A 24,366-nucleotide genomic window follows, 5' to 3' on the forward strand; every position below is an offset into this window, starting at 1 on the left:
TGGGTGAGAGGTGAAACTTTTAAAAATAGAAATTTCTAAAAATAGCATTTCTGGGTCCCTTCCTATTTATAACAGTCCCTAGTCTATCTATAGGAAGTAAAATTAATTTTGGTCTTAGCAGCAGTTGGAAATATTAATTAATTAATTCTCCATGAGTTAAGTAGTTAAGGAAAATCAAACTTGAAGTCTTTGTGATAACATGCAATTATTTCTCCACTGATTGGGGAATGTGTCCTTGATTTGCTCCACTGATTGAGGAGTTAAGGATGAGTTCTATATTGAGAGGATCAGTTGACTTAGTTTTACTTATTCAAGTTCAGTTAGATTAATTTAACAAGTTGTTAAATTAATGAGATACAGTTTGTTGATGCTTGCATGCATGTGACAAATGTTATTTTCAGATAACTGTGTATTCACTCATGGATAACTGATGCATGTCAGTTCTGTTAGAGACCCAGTTGAGATCAGAGAAGGGACATTGTACTATCAGTTGGATGAATATTTTTCCTATAAAGGAAGCTCATCCATGATGAGGATTTATCTCCTTCAGGTTTGTGCAATTATTTCAGAGGTCAATGTTGTGTGTGAGGTGAGAATCACACAGGTTGCAGCTGGAGGACCCAGGAAAAACTGTGCATAGAAATAGGAGGCTTGGAGGGCAGAGGAGAAGGTTTGTGAGAAGCCTTTGACTGTCTATGAGCAGCAGAGGGATTGTACTGAGAGCTGGATAACTTCCGAGCTAAGGCTTTGTGTAATCCGGACTATATTTCCACTTGTATGATAATACAAAGATGGGGTTTTAGGCAGGTGCTTTCCCCGGGCAAATTCTTCTGTGTTATGTGTGATTGATTCCTTCTGATCAATTATATGTGTTCTTGTTGATGATGCTCATGGTTGATTAAGCTTCCGCTAAATTGTTTGTAGAAGTAGATCAAGTGTTTTGCTTTAGTACATTGCATTACCGGGTGATCTACAGGTGGGAAATTTCTACATGGTATCAGAGCTAGCTGATTTGTAGAAAAAGTTCTACATGGTATCAAAGCTAGCTGATTTGTAGGAAAAATTCTACAAAATTCTACATGGTATCAGAGCACAGGTGATCAAGGAGAGAACAATATACTGAGAGGAGATTTCAAAGTTTTGAGTTTTGGGCTGAGAGTTTGCAGATCATATCCGAAAATTTCAGTACAAAATTTTCAGAAATAAATAGCAGATTTGGATTCCTTGCGAAAAAATACCCAAAAAAAAAAATGGCTGAATCAGAGTTCGGATGAGGGAGATATCACTGATTTAAAATCAACTCCTTTTCTAGAAAATTTCGTGACGGCGGGAAAGTGGAAATAGATTGGTGTGCTCGCCAAGAACCTATATGCACTTGAGGTACAAGATGCATGAAAAGCCTTGAAGAGCAAGGCAAAGGTTAGAGACTTGGTGGTTGAGATGGAGGGTATATTACCTCTCAACATGCAGAGCCAGAAGAAGTCTTAGACAATTGTGGAGGAGCCACGATTGGTGCAATAGCTTCAAGAGGTTGTGGAGCAGCCACAACAGGGGAAGCTAAGAGGAGATCGAGTAGAGGTATCTACTCATGCAGAGACCTCCAGTAGGGGGAAACTTCGAGCCAGGTGGGCTGAGGGATCACATACAGCCATACCTCCAGTTAGAAGGTGGGGCGATATAGAGTGATCGTCCCAAGGAGGAGGGGTAGGATCCTTGAGGTACCCAATCTCTTGGATGAGACCTTGCTATAGGAGCCCCGATGTGGAGTAGTAGGAACTGACTGTTTGGGTAGAGACAGATGTGGATGGAGCAGAAGAGAGAGCAACAGTGCAGGGAATCCCAAGACAACGCATAGCTAGTAGGCTGCAGCAATGCGAGAGGCACAAGTGTTTTGCGCAGTGCTAGGTGGCACAGAGAGGTGTGCAATGGTGCGAGATGCATGGAGATGTTGTAGTAGCGTAGATGTCAGAGAGGGAGCACTTGTTAGCAGCAGGTAGAGCTTCAACATCAGAGTATGTTCCTAGCCCAACAGAGTGGTCAGTTGGGAGTGTTTTTGTTCCATGTGTTGTTGGAGCAAGTGGACCGGGTAGATGTGTTGCATGGAGAACATTCCAGAGTTACAGGATCAAGTTCGAGAGAAAGCCTTTCTTATTGAGAGGGAGTATTGAAAAATGTGCAACAAGAAATGTTAAATTTAGAATGTGCTAAAAATATACCTACTAAAAATAGCATGTCTAAAAATATCAGTTTGGCCAGTGAGGTCATTGGCCACATTGGGTGAGAGGTGAAACTGCTAAAAATAGAAAGTTATAAAAATAGCATTTCTGGGTCCCTTCTTATTTATAGCAATCCCTAGTCTATCTATAGGAAGTAAAATTAATTTTGGTCTTAACAGCAGTTGGAAATATTAATTAATTAATTCTCCATGAGTTAATTAGTTAAGGAAAATCAAACTTGAAGTCTTTGTGAGAACATGCAATAATTTCTCCACTGATTGGGGAATGTGTCCTTGATTTGCTCCACTGATTGAGGAATTAAGGATGAGTTCTATATTGAGAGGATCAATTGACTTAGTTTTACTTAGTCAAGTTCAGTTAGATTAATCTAACAAGTTGTTAAATTAATGAGATACAGTTTGTTGATGCTTGCATGCATGTGACAACTGTTATTTTCAGATAACTGTGTATTCACTCATGGATAACTGATGCATGTCAGTTCTGTCAGAGACCCAGTTGAGATCAGAGAAGGGACAGTGTACTATCAGTTGGATGAATATTTTTCCTATAAAGGAAGCTCATCCATGATGAGGATTTATCTCCTTCAGGTTTGTGTAGTTATTTCAGAGGTCAGTGTTGTGTGTGAGGTGAGAATCACACAGGTTGCAGCTAGAGGACCCAGGAAAAACTGTGCATAGAAATAGGAGGCTTGGAGGGCAGAGGAGAAGGTTTGTGAGAAGCCTTTGACTGTCTATGAGCAGCAGAGGGATTGTACTGAGAGCTGGATAGCTTTCGAGCTAAGGCTTTGTGTAATCCGGACTATATTTCCACTTGTATGATAATACAGAGATGGGGTTTTAGGCAGGTGCTTTCCCCAGGTAAATTCTTCTGTGTTATGTGTGATTGATTCCTTCTTATCAGTTATATGTGTTCTTATTGATGATGCTCATGGTTGATTAAGCTTCCGCTAAATTGTTTGTAGAAGTAGATCAAGTGTTTTGCTTTAGTGCATTGCATTACCAGGTGATCTACAGGTGGGAATTTCTACATGGTATCAGAGCTAGCTGATTTGTAGAAAAAGTTCTACATGGTATCAAAGCTAGCTGATTTGTAGGAAAAATTCTACATCTTCATCATCCTCATCATCTCAAATGTCATCATCTTCCACTTCCACCACAAAAACTATTCATACTCATTCAAAACTCCCAAAGGAAAGAACTCCCTTACTCAAATTGGACATTAAGTTTGAACTTCCCATGTACAATGGTGAGGTCAATGCAGAAAAGTTAGAAAATTGGAGGTTTATTACAGAATTCAGAACCTTCAAGAAGATGACTTAAAAATCCAATTGGCTTCACTGAGGTTAGAAGGAGCAACACTAGTTTGGTGGGAAGCAAAGACTCAAGAGGAAATGTGAATTCATGGTAAGATATCCATTTCTTGGGTTGAATTTGTTTCTGCAATTAAAAGGAAGTTTTATCCTTTAGCCTATATGCAAAAATTCATTATGAGTTGGAAAAATAGGTAACTCAGGGCCAAATAGTTCAAGACTATACCCAGGAGTTTAGGAAGAGGGATTTGTTGTTAGGTGTAAACTTGAGTTCCCAAGATACATTGTTGAAATATATTGGGGGTTTACATTCCTACTTAAAACATACTATCCTTATGTTCAATCCAAGCAATCTAGATGAGGTATGTGTGAATGCCACACACCTTGAAGCAAGAGGAAAGAAAATTCAGGAAGAGGGTAGTAAGAAGAAGCCATTCAAGGGTAAGGAGAAAGAGAAGGGTGGAAAATGGGAAGGAAAGAAGAGTTCAAGTGTGAAGAAAGAAGGGGAGAAAACTATATGCCAACATTGTTCCAAAGCGGGGCATGATGAAACCTAGTGTTGGACATTATATCCCAAACTAAGGCCTAAGAAACCAAACAATAAGGGAAAACAAAAGACAACAACTACCACATAACATAATCTTGGATCAGATTTTGGTGTTGAGATCAAGATTTCAGCCATGGTCGCAAAAGGAAAAGAAGCTATTGCAAGCACTAGTTCCTCACATAGTCACAACAACACTCCAAATGAAGAATCAAGGATAGAATTGTTCCATGTAAGGGTAATTTCAAATCATACAAAGATTGATGCATTATTTGATAGTGGGTCACAATCAAACTTAATTTCAGAAGACTTGGTCAAAAATCTTAACCTTGAAATTGTACCTCATCATAAGCCATATCCCTTGGGTTGGATAGTCAATAATGCAAATTTACAGGTTATAAGGAAATGCTTATTCAAGTTTTCCATTACTGAAAAATTCATTGATGAAGTTGAGTTAGATGTAGTTCCACTTGACATCTCAGGGATCATTTTGGGAAGCCCATATATGTATGATAGGAAAGTGGTATTTTATCGCCATGAGAACAAATATCTATTGCACAAGGATGGAGTGGAGTATATTGTGAGATCCCATCGCAAAAAAGTTAAACATTTATTTGGTTAAGGCAGGATAGATGATGAGACTAGTAAATGCAAGTAAAAATTTTGTGCTTCTCGTGATCAAGAAAAATAATGATATTGATTATGAATTTTTTGAAGGTTGTGATGATAAATTAAAATCTGATTTGTTTTATGTGGTAAGAAAGCATGGTGAGATGTTTAAGGAACCAAAGGGGTTGCCTCCCAAGAGGGGAATTCAGCATGAGATACAACTGTAGCAGGATGTTCCACTTCCAAACATTGGCATGTATCGCATGTCAATTATGGAGAGCATAGAAATCAAAAGGAAAATTCAAGAATTGTTGAACAAAGGTATCATACGCCCATCTACTTCACCATGTGGTTCACCCATTGACTTGGTGCCAAAGAAGGACGGGACTTGGCACATGTGTGTGGATTTCCGTGCACTGAATAAAATAACGGTAAAGAATCATTATCCACTCCCAAGAATTAATGATTTTCTTGATCAATTGAGGTATGCAAAGTATTTCACTAAGTTAGACTGATGAAGTGGTTATCATCAAGTTATAATAGCTCAAGGAGACATTTGGAAAACCACATTTAAAACTAAACAAGGATTGTTTCAGTGGCTTGTTATGCCTTTCGGTCTTATAAATGCTCCAACTACTTTCATGAGAGTTACGAATGATGTATTGAGACCATTTATATATGATTTTTTCATTGTTTTCTTAGATGATATTCCCATATTCAGCAAATCCAGAGATGAACATGTCATGCATGTGAACAAAGTACTTGATGTCTTGAGAAAAGAATAGTTTTTTTTTAAGATGTAAAAGTGTGAATTTCGCAAGACTTCTTTAGTGTATTTGGGACACATTGTTGGAGGAGGTGAGCTGAAGATAGACCCCTCTAAGGTTGAGGTCATTGTGGATTGGCCCAAGCCCAATACAGTTACGAAGGTAAGAATCTTTTTAGGGGCAACAAAATATTGGAGGAAATTTATTGCTATTTTTTCTTCCATTGCAACACCACTACATACATTGACTAGTGTCAAGAAAGTCTTCCACTGGGGAGATGTACAACAAAAATCATTTGATGCTTTAAAACAAAAGATTAGTTCAGCACCGGTATTGGCTCTTCAGGATCTTAGACAACCATTTGAGATTCAAATGGATACTAGTGATTACGCCATGGAAGGAGTTCTTATGCAACATGGTAAGTCCATTTCATTTCATTCTGAAAGTTTTAATGGAGATGTGACTAACTATCCACTTATGACAAAGAACTTTACAAAATTGGTACAAAGTGTAAAAAAATGGAAACACTACTTGATGGGTAAGGAGACCATTATGATGGACTCACTTGGTAGTCTGAAATGTTGAGTTCATAAAACTCTATAATAGGTTATTCCTCCTCTATCTAAAAGGAGACCATTATCGATACCGACCATCAACCATTGCAGTACTTATAGTCATAGTGTTAGGTCCCTATAATACTAGTGAGTCCCCCATTACTATTGTCATTGTATCCCTTATTGTTATTGTTGTGCCCCTATTGTCCCCATATTCTTATTATTGTGCCCCATAGAAGCCCATTATTGTTATTTTTGTGCCTTTATATTATTATTGTTAGGTCAACTTTGGTTATATTGTGACCCCTTAGACTCCTATATATAGAAAGGAGGTTTTGTAATTTGCATCATCCAAGAATTTTTCATTTGTGTAATGTAAAGGAGTTTTCCCCCTCGAAGAGGCTAAATTCTAAGGAATTTATCTCTCTTTTCTATCTTTTTGTGAGATGGTTTCATAACATTTGGTATCAGAGCTTTGGATTCTAGGGTTTCGCTTCTCAAAATTCGTCATCGTGGCATTGTCGCTATAAATTTTTCGCTATGAAGTTTCAAAAGCTAAAAAAAAAACTATTTGAGAAGAAATTGGTCTAAACATCGAGTCTGAATTTCATATCTTTTCTCGCTATATTTACGGAGATATGATCTGAGGAAGTAAGGGTTTCTACAAGCTCCAAAATTTGATCTCAAATAGGTCATCGTGGAAGTTTCGGAGCATTTTATTTCTATGAATTTTCAGACTCGAAAATTAAAACCCATTTGAGCTGAAATCTTGTTGAAGCTGGTTCTGAATTTTAGATCTTGTCTCGCTATATTTTCGAAGATATAATCTGAGGAAGTTAGGGTTTTTGTAGACTCCCGAATTACATTCTAAACAAGTGATCTTGGTAAAATCGGCATAACTTTCTCTCTAAGCGTCATATTGAAATTTCGTAAGAAGCTATAGAAAGAGGACATACGATACTTTTCTTTGTATTGTTTTTAGGTCTGAAGGTTGAAACAGTTACACGTGGCACTTCATACAAGTTCTCTCTACTGAACAAGTATATAAGTAGGTCATCTTGGGAGGTGGGGCATAACTCTTTCTTGGAGAATCCAATTTCAATCAGACTGGTGGCATTAGAAAGAGGGCACAGAGGGATACTACAAGTCACAATTTCAAACCTTGGAGATCCGAAATTACAGAGTTATAGTCATTCAATATCGAGCTCCTACAAAGTGAAAAAAGGTGTGTAGTTTTTTTTTAAATTTTTGCATAAGTTTGGTTTGAAAAATTAGTTTGAAGGAATTCAAAGGGCATAGTGAAGCATTATTATCAGTAATTGATGCCCCGAAGAAAGAAAATGGAAACACCTAGTAAGCAACTTGAAAGCTCTAGCATGACTCATGAAGAAGAGGAAGAAATGCAACATGATATATTAAAATTACGAGAACAAGTGCAACAAATTTCACTCGCACAAAAAGTGACAGAAGCTAAGATGGATGGTTTAAAGAAAGACGTAGAAGCTAAGATGTGTGGTGTGGAAGCTAAGATGGATGGTTTAAAGAAATGCGTAGAAGCTAAGATGGATGGTTTAAAGAAAGGCGTAGAAGTTAATATGAATGACGTGGAAGCTAAGATGGATGGCGTGGAAGCTAAGATGGAAGATTTGACAAAAATTCTACAAGAAATGCTTACTAATGGCGAAAGAGTAGTAAAGGAAACTCATGATGAGAACAAAATAAATGTTAATCATGATTTCATAGACTCTAACGTTGGATCAAAGAACCACCATGTTCCAAAGATCGATATGAGGAAGTTTGATGGCAAGGATCCCACAACATGGATACTACAGATGGAGCAATTTTTCGATCTCCATAATGTCCAAAACACACAAAAGGTACACATTGCAACTTTATATTTTGTACCAAATCAGTTTGTATGGTATCGATGGCTTTCCTCTCGTAAACAAATTATCACTTGGGATATTTTATGGATGAAATGATAGCACATTATGAGGATACAAAAAGCAACACCTTTTTTAGCCAATTGATAAATCTCAAACAAAAGGGTTCAATGATGGAGCACATTGAGGACTTCCAAAGATTGAATATAAGGGTAAAAGATATTCCAGAGGAGCATAGGATTGATGTGTTCATAGGGACTTTAAAGGATAACATACAACATGAGGTCCGCCTTTGGGAACCTGATTCATTGGATAAGGCATTCAGGTTGGCAAGAAAAATGGAAAGCAAAATTATGGCAACAAGGAAGCCTACCACTCACAATCATAAAGATGGAAGTGTTGTTGCCCCTAGCCATCCACAACCTACAAGGTTGAAACCACAACAATTGGAAGAAAACAGAGCAAAAGGGCTTTGTTACAGTTGTGATAGCAAATACACTAAAGGTCATAAGTGTGTTGAGAAGAAATCATTTTACATAGATTTTGAAGTGGAGGAATAAAAGGAACAAGAAACGTCAAAAGAAGAGGATATACACTAGGAACAAACCTTGGAGAAGGAAGAAATGAATTTGACAATATCTTGTAATGCATTGACTGGAATTACCACTCAAACTATCAAGATATAAGGGCATATCAAGAAGAAAAAGGTAATAATGTTGATTGATTCAGGCAGTACCCATAATTTTATTCATTGTAAGATAGCCAAGGAATTGAATTGCTTCCTATATCTAGCACCAGAGTGTCAAGTGATGGTTGTAAGTGGAGGAACCATAACTTGCTCTGGAAAGTGCCATAATATCAAGCTATCCATGGGATAATATGTATTGAATAGCCTAATGATTTCCATTCCAATGGGTGGTGCTGATGTTGTATTAGGAGTCCAATGGCTACAATCCTTGGGTACAATAGCTCTTATTTTTCAAGAACTTTTCATGAAATTTTCTTCAGAAGGAAAGGAAGTTGAATTAAGGGGTATCATAGGGAAACCGGGAAGGATAATCAGCTCTAACTGAATGACAAAGCTTTTAAAGAAAGAACAACGAGGCATAATTGCACAATTACGTTCACTAGAGGTTCCCACATTGAAATCATCTATTTCTCCAGATCTACAAAAAGTCTTGGACACTCATTCCAAGGTATTTGAGACTCCCAAAGGCCTCCCACCTATTTGTGATCATGATCATGCTATGCACTTGATTCCAGGAAGTGTTCCTGCAAACATTAGGCCTTACAACTATCCCTATGCCCAAAAGAGTGAAATTGAATGTATGGTTGCAGAAATGTTAGAGGCTAGTATAATTCAACCTAGTCAAATTTCTTTCTCTGCTCCAGTAGTATTTGTTCACAAGAAGGATGGATCATGGCACATGTGTCCAGATTATAGGGAGCTCAACAAACTCACTATTAAAGATAAATTTCCCATTCCTGTCATAGATGAATTATTGGATGAATTGCATGGATCAATTTACTTCACCAAGTTGGATCTTCGTTCAGGATATCATCAAATTAGAATGAAGACTGAAGACATTCCGAAAACAACATTTAGAACTCATGAGGGTCATTATGAATTTTTGGTCATGCCTTTTGGCCTTACCAATGCACCTTCTACATTTCAAGGTTTGATGAATTCCATTTTCAAACCCTTCCTTAGACAATTTGTGTTAGTATTTTTTGATGATATACTAATCTACAACAAGGCTTGGAAGGATCATGTTCAACATGTTGACAGGGTGCTCAAACTATTGGAGGAGAAACAATTATATGCAAAAAGCTCCAAATGTTTCTTTGGAGTACAAGAGGTGGAATATCTGGGTCATATTGTATATCATGAAGGTGTTAAGGTAGACCCTAGCAAAATTAAAACCATTAAGGAATGGAAAATCCCCACATACATAAAGCATCTACGAGGAATTCTCAGGTTGATAGGGTATTATTGCAAGTTTGTTAAGAATTATGGGAGAATAACAACACCTCTAACAACATTATTGAAGAAAGATGCATTTTCATGGACTCCAGAAGCAACAAAGGCCTTTGAACATCTTAAAGAGGCAATGTGCCAAGCACCGGTCTTAACTACACTGGACTTCACAAAAACCTTTATTGTGGAATGTGATGCCTCAGGAAATGGAATTGGTGTTGTTTTAATGCAAGAAGAAAGACCCATTTCTTTTGAATCAAAGGAAAGTATTTAAACAAATATATTTATGAGAAGGAAATGTTGGCAATATTACATGCACTTAAGAAATGGCGACCCTACCTAATGGGAAGACACTTCAAGGTAAAAACAGATCATGATAGTCTTAAATACTTTTTAGAACAAAGATTATCTTCAGAAGAGCAGCAAAAATGGGTCACAAAGATGTTGGGTTATGACTTTGAAATCATCTACAAAAAAGGGAAGCAAAATGTTGTGGTAGATGCACTCTCAAGAAAGGATGAGGATGTGGAAGCATTTCTTTGCGCCATTTCTATTATCCAACCAGATTGGATAAATGAAGCAAGGGATGAATGGAAGAATGACAAAGAAGTGTGGGCACTCATTCAAAAGTTACAACAAGATCCTAGTACATCTGATACATTTAGCTGGAAAAATGATTCGTTATGGTACAAAGATCGGTTATACCTATGTAAGAATTCCCAACTCAAACAAAAGATTCTTAGGGAATTGCACAACTCTCCCTTAGGAGGGCATTCTGGATTTCTAAAAACTTACCACAGGGTTAAGAAGGATTTTTTTTTGGGATGGTCTTAAATCGGATATTCAAAAGTTTCTGGCGGAGTGTTTGGTTTGCCAACAAAATAAAGTTGAAACAATTAAGACCGCAGGTCTATTACAACCTTTATCCATTCCAAGCCAATGTTGGGAGCAGGTTTCAATGGATTTTATCACAAGTTTACCCAAGTCTGAAGGAAAGAGTGTTATCATGGTGGTAGTGGACATACTTATCAAGTATGCACACTTTTGTGCATTATCTCATCCATTTAAAGCAAGTACAGTTTCCATTGCATTTATGGAAACAATTCAAAAGCTACATGGAAACCCAAAGAATATTGTAAGCAACAGATATCCCATTTTCACTGGAATTTTTTGGACATAATTATTTTCTTGTCTTGGTAGTCAGTTAGCTCATAGCTCATCTTATCATCCTCAATCTGATGGGCAAACTGGGATAGTAAACAAATGTTTGGAAGAATATCTTCATTGCTTTGTATCTTATAAACATACACAATGGGTCAAATGGTTGCCTTTGGCTGAATGGTGGTATAACACTTCCTTCCATACTGCAACAAAAATGACCCCATTTATGGCACTTTATGGATATCATCCACCATCCATCACATCATATTTAAGAGAAAATTCTAAGGTTCAAGTAGTGGAAAATCACATTGAGCATCAACAACAAGTTCTCCAACTCTTAAAGGATAACCTCACCTTCGTGCAGAATAGAATGAAACAACAGGCAAATCAACATCGCAGTGAAAGAAGTTTTGATGTAGGTGATTAGGTATTCCTACAGCTACAACCATATAAATAAATGTCCCTCAAGCAAGCTAAGAAGGATAATAAATTATCACCAAAGTATTATGATTCGTACAAGGTGTTGCAAAATATAGGTACTATGGCATACAAATTGGAGCTTCTTGCAGCTTTCCGAGTGCACCTAGTTTTCCATGTGTCATGCTTAAAGAAGGTTATAGGTGAAAAGCTCCCAGTTCAAACAATATTGCCAGAACTTGATGAGGAATGAAAAATCATATTGGAACCTGAAGTAATCAAAGAAACAAGAACTCGATAGCTACAAAACCCATCAATTTCAGAGTATCTCATCAAGTGGAAGAACTTACCCTTTGAAGATTCCACATGGGAGGGTGAGAATTTTATACATAAGCATCCAGAACTACTCAAGCGTTGAGGACAATACTTTTTTGAAGGAGAGGGGCATGTTAGGTCCCTATAATACTAGTGATTCCCCCATTACTATTGTCATTGTATCCCTTATTGTTATTTTTATGCCCCTATTGTCCACATATTGTTATTATTGTGCCCCGTAGAATCCCACTATTGTTATTTTTGTGCCCTTATATTATTATTGATAAGTCGACTTTGGTTATATTGTGACCCCTTAGACTCCTATATATAGAAAGGAGGTTTTTTCATTTGTATCATCCAAGAATTGTTCATTTGTGTAATGTAAAGGAGGTTGCACCCTCGAAGAGGCTGAATTATAAGGCATTTATCTCTCTTTTCTATCTTTTTGTGAGTTGGTTTCATAACACATAGTCAAAGTTGCAACAATCACAACACTTCAGATGGATGGGTTTTCTACAATAATTTCATTTGGTTATCAAGTACAAAAATTGAATCTACAATAAGGTAGTTGATATGCTTTCTAGGCATATTATAAATTCATTTATTATACTCAAGCATAATTCTGTTTTACATGAAAGTTACATTGAGCAATATGCATATGATAATGAATTTCAAGATGTGTATGCAAGCTTGAGGCAAGGAAACCAAATTGAAGAGTTAGATTACCATGTACATCACAATTTGTTGTATCACTTGGGAAAGTTATGTATTCCATAGGGAGAAAGAAATAGTATTATAAGGGAGGCACACACTTCATTGATTGCTTGACACTTTGGTGTAGGCAATATGGTAGCAAATCTCCAAAGGTATTGATATTAGCCACACATGTTTGATAATGTATCTCATTTCATTAGAGGATGTTATTTATGTGAAACAAGTAAGCCTATCAATAAGAAACTAGGATTGTACACTCCACTCCTAGTACCTTCACGTTCGTGGGAGAGTATCTCGATGGATTTTGTAGGAGGTCTTCCATTGTCAAGGAAAGGTCATTATTTCTTGTATGTAGTTATAGACAGGTTCAGCAAGATGTGTATTCTAACGCCATGTAAAAAACAAATTACAGCTGAACAAACAATTCATCCTTTCTTTCAAAATACTTGGGTTCATCTCGGTCTTCCTACTTCCATTATAAGTGATCGAGATTCTCGATTTGTTGGGAATTTTTGGTCAAATTTGTGGGACATGATGGACACTAAGTTGAAGAAGAGTACAACCTTTCATCTGCAAACATATGGACAAATCGAGGTGGTCAACAGGATAGTCATTCATCTTCTTAGAGGATATTGCAGCAAACATCCCAAGTTGTGGGATGAACAATTGCATTACATACATCATGCATACAACAGGGCAAAGCATTCTTCCACAAACACATCGCCATTTGAGGCATGTTTTGGGTACTTTCCAAGATTGTCATTGGACTTCATCTTTCAGAAAGATGTCACCATTGATGGTCATAGCGACATCGAACCATCCCAACATCTCAGGTAACCAACCCCTGGGTCCCACTGAGTTTTTATACCAATTAACGCCCAGATGCTCCCATGATATGGGCATGCATGCATCCAGAAGGCTCTAGACGCTCCCACAGCATGGTATGCCAACGTCCATGGACTATTTTTCTCAACATTGTGCCAGCGTCCCCGGGATTTGAGCCACTTTTTCAAGCCCAAAGCCCAAGTCACTGCCCATAACTAAATGACACCTTCATAACAGAAAGATAATAGTGGAATGATGATACAAATGCAATTACTTGAACAAACCCTTGATTGGACCCCCACTAGCCATGACAGGCATTTCATCAAACATGTCACAAATATGTAATCTATAGGAGTAAACAACATATCTGAGAATCGCTAAGAAGCATTGTTCCCTTGTATATTTAACTACATTATCATTTATTAGGTCATAGATACATTGTTCATTCATTTACAAATCAAAACATGAGAAGAGCCATACATCATCACTGTCATAATACATGCTTATAACCAGCATAATAACAACAAAAATATCAAGCATACATCAACCATAGAATCAACATATAAACCAATACATTTATATATAAGATATCAAGGAAAGAACCTCTTATTAATTAATGCAAAAGCTAACTTGGTATGGGAATACCATGTTCCACCTGACCATAGAATGCATAAGCCAATTCTCTCTTTAGTCATTCACCCTCGTGCCATGTTCCAAGCATGAATGTAGGACTCAAACCAAAAGAACCAACCAGGGCATCTCGAAGCTAAACCATCTCACCCTCATCAATAAAAACCAGGCTTTACCGTAATCCATCCCTGATCACTAGGCCAACACAATAAACATGTAATAATTGGCTTTACCATGATCTCCACTAGATCACTAGGCAAAAACAAGCATGGATGCCACCAGATCTCTCCACCTACACTGTGAGGAATTTTCTTGACTCCTAGTCTCTCAGGCTTTACTGCAATCCACAGTCTGATCCAGGGATCACTAGGCCCTAAACCAAGACACCACCCTCTAGGCTTTACCGTATATCTCGCCATTCATCGGCAAGGATTTCTAAACCTAATCAAGGGCATCCACCTTTAGGCTTTATCGTATATATTTCCATTCGCCGGTCGAGGATTCCTAGGCCCACCTATGCAACACAAAATCTTTCTTTACCACAACCCACAGTCCGGTTCAAGGGTTATTAGGCCATGTGTTCTATCATTTAAAGATCCACGTCACTAAGTTTTGAATCCATCCGACAATCCAGCTCAACCAAAACATGATAACCCCATCACAACATGGCTATTTGGAAATAGCAAGGCTAGGTTGAAAACATTGTCACACCTGACAAAACCCATGCCATAATAGCAAAGAACCACATGCAATACCATGCATGTCAAATCTAGTAAGGAAAACACACATGCAAATCGATACCTACAAAAAATTCTATTGCAGTTGCTTGATCTTGTTCTTGCTTGCTTGCTCCTTCCTTCCTCTTGCCTTCTTTGCCTTTCTTGATCCAAATTCAAAGGGCTCCAAGAAAAATTTTAGTGTCCAAGAGTGAGAGAGAGAGAGAGAATAATGAGAAAGAGCTCCAAAATTGAACTAACAAAAAGGTTTGAGCAAAATCTTCGCAACTGATCCTTAGAAGACTTTTTATCAATGAGGCCTCTATTTTTTTAAATTTCCATTATTTTCTTTCATTTTCCTCCTCACATGCAACCTGTCACCTTTCACCTTCCTTTTCTCCTAATTTCCATTATTTTCGTAAATAAAATCGCCAAAAATGCCATTTAATGCCACATGTCTTTCCAAAGCCTTCGCTATTGCCTTTGCCAATTTCCTTAAGCATAATAAATCGAATGAACACCCACTAGGATGTTTTTTACCCACCATTCAGTTTGGAATACGTGTCCCATTACCATGGTCTTATATTTTTATATTTACATGGATTTTTAACCAGGGTTGTTACATGTGTAAACTATGAGATTCAATATTTAAATCCTCTTGATTAACTAGTTCCTAAGGGCATATGTAGGCACCTAGACGTATAATGGTAAGGACCAAAATTGGCCCCATGTCATATGAGTGCAAAACCAGCCTAATTGTCAATTCCTCTACTAAAAAAATAAAACATTTAAAAAAATTAAGTCAGTTTAAGTTCACCTTAAGCCCAGATTTATCAAGCACCAAGAAGGATCGGATTTCTTAATACATGACATGGAATTAAATTATTCAAATTTTATATAATAAAAAATTTGATCTCTCTATGTTTGATAAATCTAGATTGGTTTATTGGTTTACTAGTGAAATTCAATAGTGGAGAAGCAACCTAATTTCTAAAGGAAATGGTTTTTTTTATTATTATTATATAATATTATAACTTAATTTAAAGTTATAATTTAGTTAGAGGTTAAATGGATATATGTGATTCTTTTATTTGTGGAAAAAACTTTACATGGGACTCCCCTTTTTTATAGGACAAGGGACTCTTCTGTGTTTACTTGACAAAGATGTACATACTCTGCCCCATATTAAAATGTAGAAATAAAAGGCTTCATTTTACTTGTGCCTTAGTGAAATGGAGAAATTCGATTTTCCACATCAATAGGATGACTTGGATTGTAGTTAGCTAGAGTGATATGGCTTTGTCTCCTGGTTAAATCAATAAATTTGAGTTATAGGCTATAAGCAGAGTTGTGCATGGGTTTATTGCTAAAATTTAGCAATCTAATGGAGTTATTGTTAGTTAAACTCGGTTAACTGAGCTCTATTCTTTTGTGGAATCAGTAGGAGTTCAATTGAGTAGCTATAACAATTGTTAACTCACTAATCTCTCAATTAACTGATCAATTTACTAAAAATAGTCACAATCATACATGGAATTCGAATTACCTAGTTGGAGTGGAGGAAAAGGCACATTGTAATCATCAATTATATACTAGTTGAGTGTACAATGTTTTTGCATTAAGCAGGTGGTCAATTCCTTCAAGATATGCACAAGGAAATTGTAGAAATTCCTGCAAATTCTCTACAAATCTACCTTTGAGATCTATGTAGAAAATCTGGCTGTAGATTAACTCGATAATGTAATATATCAAAGCAACATACCATAATCTACTTCTACTATCAAACTTGCAGAAGCTTAAAGATCGAGCTGAATTAGAGATGAACACAGATAACCATAAGAAGAAGAATCAATGCCCATTAAACATAGAAAATACTCAAGGGAAAGCCTCAGCTAAAAGCCCCACTATCTGTATTCTCATACAAGGTGGATATATCTCAGAATTACACAAAGCTTTAGCTCTCATAGCTAGCCAGCTCTCAGTACAATCCTCTTGGATGCTCACAGGCTAACAAGGCTTCTCAGAAACCTTCTCCTCTGCCCTCCAAGCCTCCTATTTCCTTGCGCAGTTTCTCCTGGGTGATCCTACTATTACCAAGTGTAACACTGATCTCACACCTTGTAAAACTGCGCAATCCTCAAGGAACCTTACCTTGACTGCATGCATTAGTTTCCTTTATAGAAAACACATTCAACTGATAGTACACTGTCCTTGACATTTAGCTCAACTGGGTCTTTCTCAGAATAGACATGCATGAGTTTTTGATGAGGGAATCTTCATTTATCTGGAGTACACTAGTTGAGTGCATGCATGCATCAACTAACTGATAACTCACAATTAGTTCCTCAAACAGTTTGGAACTAATTTAACTGGACTTAACTCAGTAAACTGAGCTAACTAACTACAACTCAAATATAACTCAATCTTATCTCCTTAATTAAGGGATAATCTCCCTCATTTAAGGGATAACTGTTGCATGACTTCAGAAAGACTTCTAACTTGAATTTCTCCAACTAATTAATCCATAATGAATTAATTAATTAATTTCCAAGAAGCTGGTGAGACTAAATTCAAATTTTAATTCAAGGACAAATTAAAATTGGAATATCTGGATTTTATTTTTATCATTTCTTGTTGTTATTTTCAACACTCCCTCTCAGCAAGAAAGGAATTCAACTCGATCCCGATCGTGAACCTTTGTATGCATGCAACACTTCACTCTAGTGTTGTTGCTCTAGCAACTCCAGAAACAAAAAACACATCAAACCTGAATCGGTATGATGCATCTATCATTAAAGTCTTTGATTTTTATTGCCTCTGTCAACTGAAAACTTTGCACTTCTGCTGAATCTGCCTTTCTGCATTGTTGTGAATCCTTCTTTGCGCTCTTCAGTATATGACTACTCTAGCCTCTGTCACTTTGATCTCTGATTGCATCAATCCCACTAATTCCTCCCGCTACTATGTACTTTGGGCTCCCGTAGCAAGGTACGATCCATGAGATAAAACCTCTCAATGGACCCTGCCAAATTTCAGCCTTCTTGGGACTATCACTTCACATCGCCCCACCTCACACCTAGAGGTATGGCTGCATGTGATCCATCTGTTGGCTCTAATTGTGGCTCCTCCACAATTGTCTGAGACTTCTTCAGGGACTGCATGTTGAGAGGTAATTTACTCTCCCTCTCAACCACCAAGTCTCTAACATTTTCCCTACTCCTCAAGGCTTTGCATGCATCTTGAACCTCAAGAGCATACAGGTTCTTAACTAGTGAACCGATCTGTTTCACTTGTCTCGTGGTGATGTGTCAGAAGAAAGCCTTTCCCTTACTGAAGACAACATCGTAGCCTTTGTCCTCCAACATCGCGACCGATACCAAGTTCTTCTTCAGTCCAGGCACATACTTCACATCTGTCAAGGTGATAGGAGCTCCATGCTCCCTCTAAAAAGCAACTGTGCCAACTCCTGAAACACTAAACCTTTCGTCGCATCCATCTCTATGTGCATCTTGAGGTCTTTCTCCTCCAAGGCACTAAATAAACTTTTATCGTCGGTCATGTGGAATGAGGCTCCACTGTCAAGATACCAACCGCAACCCATCATCGATGACACCATCCATGCGATGAGGTTAAAGTCCATTTCGAACTAAGAGGCTAATGCCTCACCTTCCGATCCATCTGAAGATCCCTTCTTGGACTTCTTTGATGGGAAAGTAGTCGCATAATGACCCATCTCGTGACAATTAAAGCATCTCACTTTAGAGTTGTCACTCTTATTCCCTCTATGAGAAGAATTCAATTCGGAATGGGATGCCTTCCCCTTCCCTTTCCTTGCCTTAATTGCTAAGGCCAGATTTTCTTCATCATCATCCTTGGATGAAGAACCATCTCGAGTGCTCCTCCTGATCTCCTCCTGCATGAGATCCAACCACACTTGTTCCCAATCTGGTAGTTTCTCCCTTCCATTCACAGAGTCTTGGTAGCTATTCCAGCTCTTTTGAAGGCCAAGGAGAGAGGCTCACCATATCATCATCGACAGTAGTTATTCCCACACTACCAAGCTCATCTCTGCAAGTGGTGAGCTTGTTCAGATATGTGGAAATAGTATCTCCATTCTCCATCTTGATTCTTTGAGCTTATCCTTAAGAGCCAATTTCCTCTGGTTGCTACTATTTTGGTAGAGGTCCTTCAATGTCTTCCACATTGAATATGGAGTATCCTTCCCATGGAGACATGAGACAATATGGTCTCGAACTCCCTTAAGGATGATCTGTCTCGCCCTCACCACACACTTCTTCCACTTAGCCAACTCTTGTGCATTAGTTGAAGTTGGATTTTGGATTTCTTGATCAATGAAATCCTTCAAGCCGTTGTCTTCTAATACAACCTCCATGCAATCTTTCCATGCTATGTAATTCGAGCTGCCTTCCAAGGCATACTTGAGTCTCAAGCCATAGAATGCCATTGGCCAACCTTGAAGTATTATAAGAATTCGATTTGCACTTGCAACCCCAAACTTCAAACTTCGAATTCTCTTTTCCGTATGCTATTCACAGCTTCAATAAACTTGGCTCCAATAACATGTAGAAATTCTGCAAATTCTCTACAAATCTCGCTCTGAGACCATGTAGAATTTCTTGCAAATTCTCTACAAATCTACCTCTGAGATCTATGTAGAAAATCTACCTGTAGATTAACTCGATAATGCAATATACCAAAGCAAAATACTATAATCTACTTCTACTATCAATTTGCAGAAGCTTAAAGATTGAGAAAGATCGAGCTGAACACATATAACTAGAAGAAGAAAAATCAATGCACATGAAACAAAAAAAATACTTAGGCGAAAGCCTCAGCTAAAAACCCCATTATCTGTATTATCATACAAGGTGGAAATACATCATAATTATACAAAGCCTTAGCTCTCACAGCTAGCCAGCTCTCAGTACAATTATCCTGGATCCTCACAGGCAATCAAAGCTTCTCAAAAACCTTCTCCTCTGCCCTCCAAGGTCCTATTTCCTTGTGCAGTTTCTCTGGGATGATTCTCCTTCACCTAATGGAGCACTGCTCTAACACACTGTCAGAACTATGCAATCCTCAAGGAACATTGCCTTGACTGCATGCATTAGTTTCCTTTGTACGAAAACACATGCAACTGATAATACATTGTCCTTGACATTTAGCTCAACCGGCTCTTTCTCATAATAGACATGCATGAGTTTCTGATGAGGGAATCTTCAGTTATCTGGAGTACATTGGTTGAGTGCATGCATGCATCAACTGACTGATAACTCACAATTAGTTCCTCAAATAGTTTGTAACTAATTTAACTAGACTTAACTCAGTAAACTACTAACTAATTACAACTCAAATATAACTCAATCTTATCTCCTTGTTTAAGGGATAATCTCCTTAAATTAAGGGATAACTCTTGCATGACTTCAGAAAGACTTCTAACTAGAATTTCTCTAACTAATTAATCCATAATGAATTAATTAATTATTTCCAAGCAGCTAGTGAGACTAAATTCGATTTTAATTCATAATTTTAATTCAAGGACAAATTAAAATTGGAATACTCTGGATTCTATTTTTATCATTTCTTGTTGCTATTTTCAACATTGAGGACTTCCAAAAATTAAATATAAGGGTAAATGATATTCGAGAGAAGCAAAGGATTCATGTCTTTATAGGGAATTTAAAGGATAACATTCAACATGAGGTTCTTCTTTGGGAACCTGATTCATTGGAGAAGGCATTCAGGTTGGCAAGAAAAATTGAAAGAGGAATTATGGAAACAAGGAATCTTACCACTCATAACTATAAATATGGAAGTGTTTTTGCTCCTATACTTCCACAACCTACAAGGTTTACACCACAACAATTGGAAGAGAAAAGAGAAAAAGGGCTTTGTTAAATTTGTGATATCAAATACACTAAAGGTCATAAGTGTGCTGAGAAGAAATTATTTTACATAGGTTGTGAAGAGGAGGAAGAAAAGGATCAAGAAACATCAAAAGAAGAGGATTTACACCAGGAACCAACCCCAGAGAAAGAAGAAATGAATATGATCATATCTTGTAAAGAATTGACAAGAATTACCAATCCTCAAACTCTCAAGATAGAAGGACATATCAAGAAGAAAAAGGTTCAAGAAGTGAAAGATCACATCGGGCATCAAGAAATGAATTAGACCATATATTGTAATGCATTGGCAAGAATTACCACCCCTCAAACTATCAAGATAGAAGGACATATCAAGAAGAAAAAGGTAATAGTGTTGATTGATTCGGGCAGTAGCCATAATTTTATTCATTGTAAGATAGCGAAGGAATTGAATTGCTTCCTATATCTAGCACCAGAGTGTCAAGTGATGGTTGCAAATGGAAGAGCCATAAATTGCTCTGGAAAGTGCCATAATATCAAGCTATCCATGGGAGAATATGTTTTGAATAGTCCAATGCTTTCCATTCCAATGGGTTGTGTTGATGTTGTACTAGGAGTCCAATGGCTACAATCTTTGGGTACGATAACTTTTAAATTTCAAGAACTCTTCTTGAATTTTTTTCTAGAAGGAAAGGAAGTTGAACTAATGGGTATCGCAGGGAAACCAGAAAACATAATCAAACATAATGGCATGAAAAATCTTCTAAAGGAAGAGCAACATGGCGTAATTGCACAATTATGTTCGTTAGAGGTTCCCACATCAAAACCATCTATTTCTCCATATCTCCAAAAATTCTAGGACAATCATTCCAAGGTATTTGAGACTCCCAAATGCCTCCCACCTATTTGTGATAATGATCATGCTATTAATTTTCCAGGAAGTGTTCCTCTAAACATCACGCCTTATAGATATCCCTTCGCACAAAAGAGTGAAATTGAACGTATGGTTGTAGAAATGCTAGAGGCTAGTATAATTAAACCTAGTCAAAGTTCTTTCTATGCTCCAGTAGTATTGGTGCAAAATAAGGATGGATCATGGTGCATGTGTCTAGATTATAGAGCTCAACAAGCTGACTATTCAAGATAAATTTCCCATTCCTCTCATTGATGAATTATTGGATGATTTTTATGGAGAAATTTACTTCAGCAAGTTGGACTTTCATGCAGGATATCATCAAATCAGAATGAAAACTGAAGACATTTCGAAAACAACATTTAGAACTCATGAGGGTCATTATGAATTTTAGGTCATGCCTTTTGGCCTTACCAATAAACCTTCTACATTCCAAGGTTTGATGAATTCCATTTTCAAACCCTTCCTTAGAAAATTTGTATTAGTATTTTTTAATGATATACGAATCTACAATAAGTCTTGGAAGGATCATGTTCAACATGTTAATAGAGTGCTTGGACTATTGGATGAGAAATAATTATATGCAAAAACCTCCAAATGTTTCTTTGGAGTACAAGAGGTGGAATACTTGGGTCATATTGTATCTCATGAAGGTGTTAACGTAGACCCTCAACAACAACAAGTTCTCCAACTCTTAAAGGATAACCTCACTTTGGCACATAATCGAATGAAACAACAGGAAAATCAACATCGCAATGAGAGAAGTTTAGATATAGGCGACTGGGCATTTTTATGAATACAACCATACAAACAAATGTCCCTCAACCAAGCCAAGAATCATAATAAATTATCACCAAAGTACTATGGTCCTTACAAGGTGCTGCAAAAGATTGGTACTATGGCATACAAATTGGAGGTTCCTGCATCTTCTCGAGTGCCCCCATTTTTCCATATTTCATGTTGTTGACGTACTAGACTCACCAACATTCAGGGGATCACCCCGGTATGAAGTCCCAACTAGACCTCACATTATTTGGTGTGGGAGTTGCATCCGGCATGATGGCCCAGTTGCTATTGTCTTAAGGATTTGCCTCAACTCTTGCTTGTCAGCACAGGAGAGTGGTTCACTTTGTCTTTGAGAAGTGAGGTTCGCGTGCTTGGTGAGTGTAAGTGTACTTGTTTCAATGGTTCTTTCACTGTGAGGGGAAAAGGTGAAGGTGAGTTCCAGGTTGAAAGGGATTAGTCCCAACTTGGATAGGAACACACAACACAAAGGACATACACAGCTTACGGTGGAGCAATCCACTCGGATGCGGCAATCACAACATACAAGGTAAGATAACACTTACATCACTCATGATCAGTCCAAGATGAGTGCAACAGTTGTTACAGCAAGATTCATGTGAAAGGTTTATTTGATGTCCCACAGAGTATTTGACACGGACAGGATAGCATTAACATCATATACAACACATTTCCATTAATACATTATGCATTACAATAAATGAATCAGTTCAAATGTAGAACACATGGTTAAAGCAACATGCATTACAAGGGTTAAATATCAATCTTACAACAAATACAATACATGTGTGAAAATGTGCTGGCGTGTTGACAGGCTTTTGAATTAAGCGAAAGTTCCAAGACACAGCGTTACACCATACATCACTAACCCCATCAACGGGGTGTTGGAGCCACTACTTACTCCTCAAAGAAAATATTACAGACTCTGTTGGCTATGTGGGAGGAGCCAAGGTGAAAAGTCCTTTCATGTACAAATAAGGGGGGTATTTATAGCTAAGGGTGAAACTGACCCTTGTGGTTTAATCGACTACCCTCATGACCGTTCGACTTTCATGACTTTCCGACTTACATGACTCTATGTTCAGCAAGTGGGTCTCTCTGACTTCCATGTTACATCACATTGATTGACAACAAACCCATAGTAGAGATGTGGGCAACATGACTCATGACTTGACTTGACCTGACTTGACATGACATTGCTAGTACATTCGTGCTATTGTTGGAGTGCATGTCGAGCTAGAGTGTTGTTGAGTGATGGATGTCTTCATGGTGTACCATAGCTTCACCTTCGCATGGTGAAGTGCGCGGATTCTTTGATGGTCCTTGGTTCACTTGATGAAGCTTTAGCATGTTTTTCCTTGCTTTCATGCTGGAAGAAATGACAGGCTCACTTGTTCGTGAAGGTGCTTGTTCATCATGTTCGTCCGCTTCGCATGCTTCGCTCATTCGTCCGTTGGTGAACTTGTCCATCTGCATGTGATCCCTTCGTTCATCCTGTTCATCGTCTTGACATGTTTGTTGGTGTACCTATACCTGGGGTCACTCATGATGAGACAACATCATATCCAAAACCTCCTAGTCTACCATGACACATGATTATTTGAATACAAGTGACCAGGAGAGGCAGCAGGGCTATGATGTGGGATGATGGCTACGGGCAACCGCTGATGAAAATTGTGCAAGAGTCACTAAGAGATGGAGATAGGTGATCTGAGTCGACAGTAACTGAATGCAAGGTCTAGCTCGGCTGGGAGGCAAAATTGCACAAATTTTGGGAGGAACAGTCCGGGTGCGGGAAGGCAAGGAAGGCATGCTCTGCTCATTTTCTGGAATGAACAGTCAGCAAGGGCTAGACAGCCAAATTTGCATAGTTTTCCATAGGAATGGGACGAGATGCATGCGGGGTCAGCAGGTATGGATTACACAATTTTTATAGGGAACTGCCCGGGAGACTAGCAACCAGATTTGCACAATTCCCAAAGGGAACTGGTAGTTGGCTGTTGGGGTCACTGGAAGCCAGACTTGTGCAATTCCTAGAGGGAACTTCCAATTGGCTGATGGGGTCACTGACATCTAGACTTGCACAATTTCGAGAGGGAACT

Source organism: Pinus tabuliformis, chromosome 8 (genome assembly GCF_031772625.1).
Source record: "Pinus tabuliformis cultivar Carrire ecotype Pingquan chromosome 8, CPIR1, whole genome shotgun sequence".
In the NCBI taxonomy this organism is placed as follows: domain Eukaryota; kingdom Viridiplantae; phylum Streptophyta; class Pinopsida; order Pinales; family Pinaceae; genus Pinus; species Pinus tabuliformis.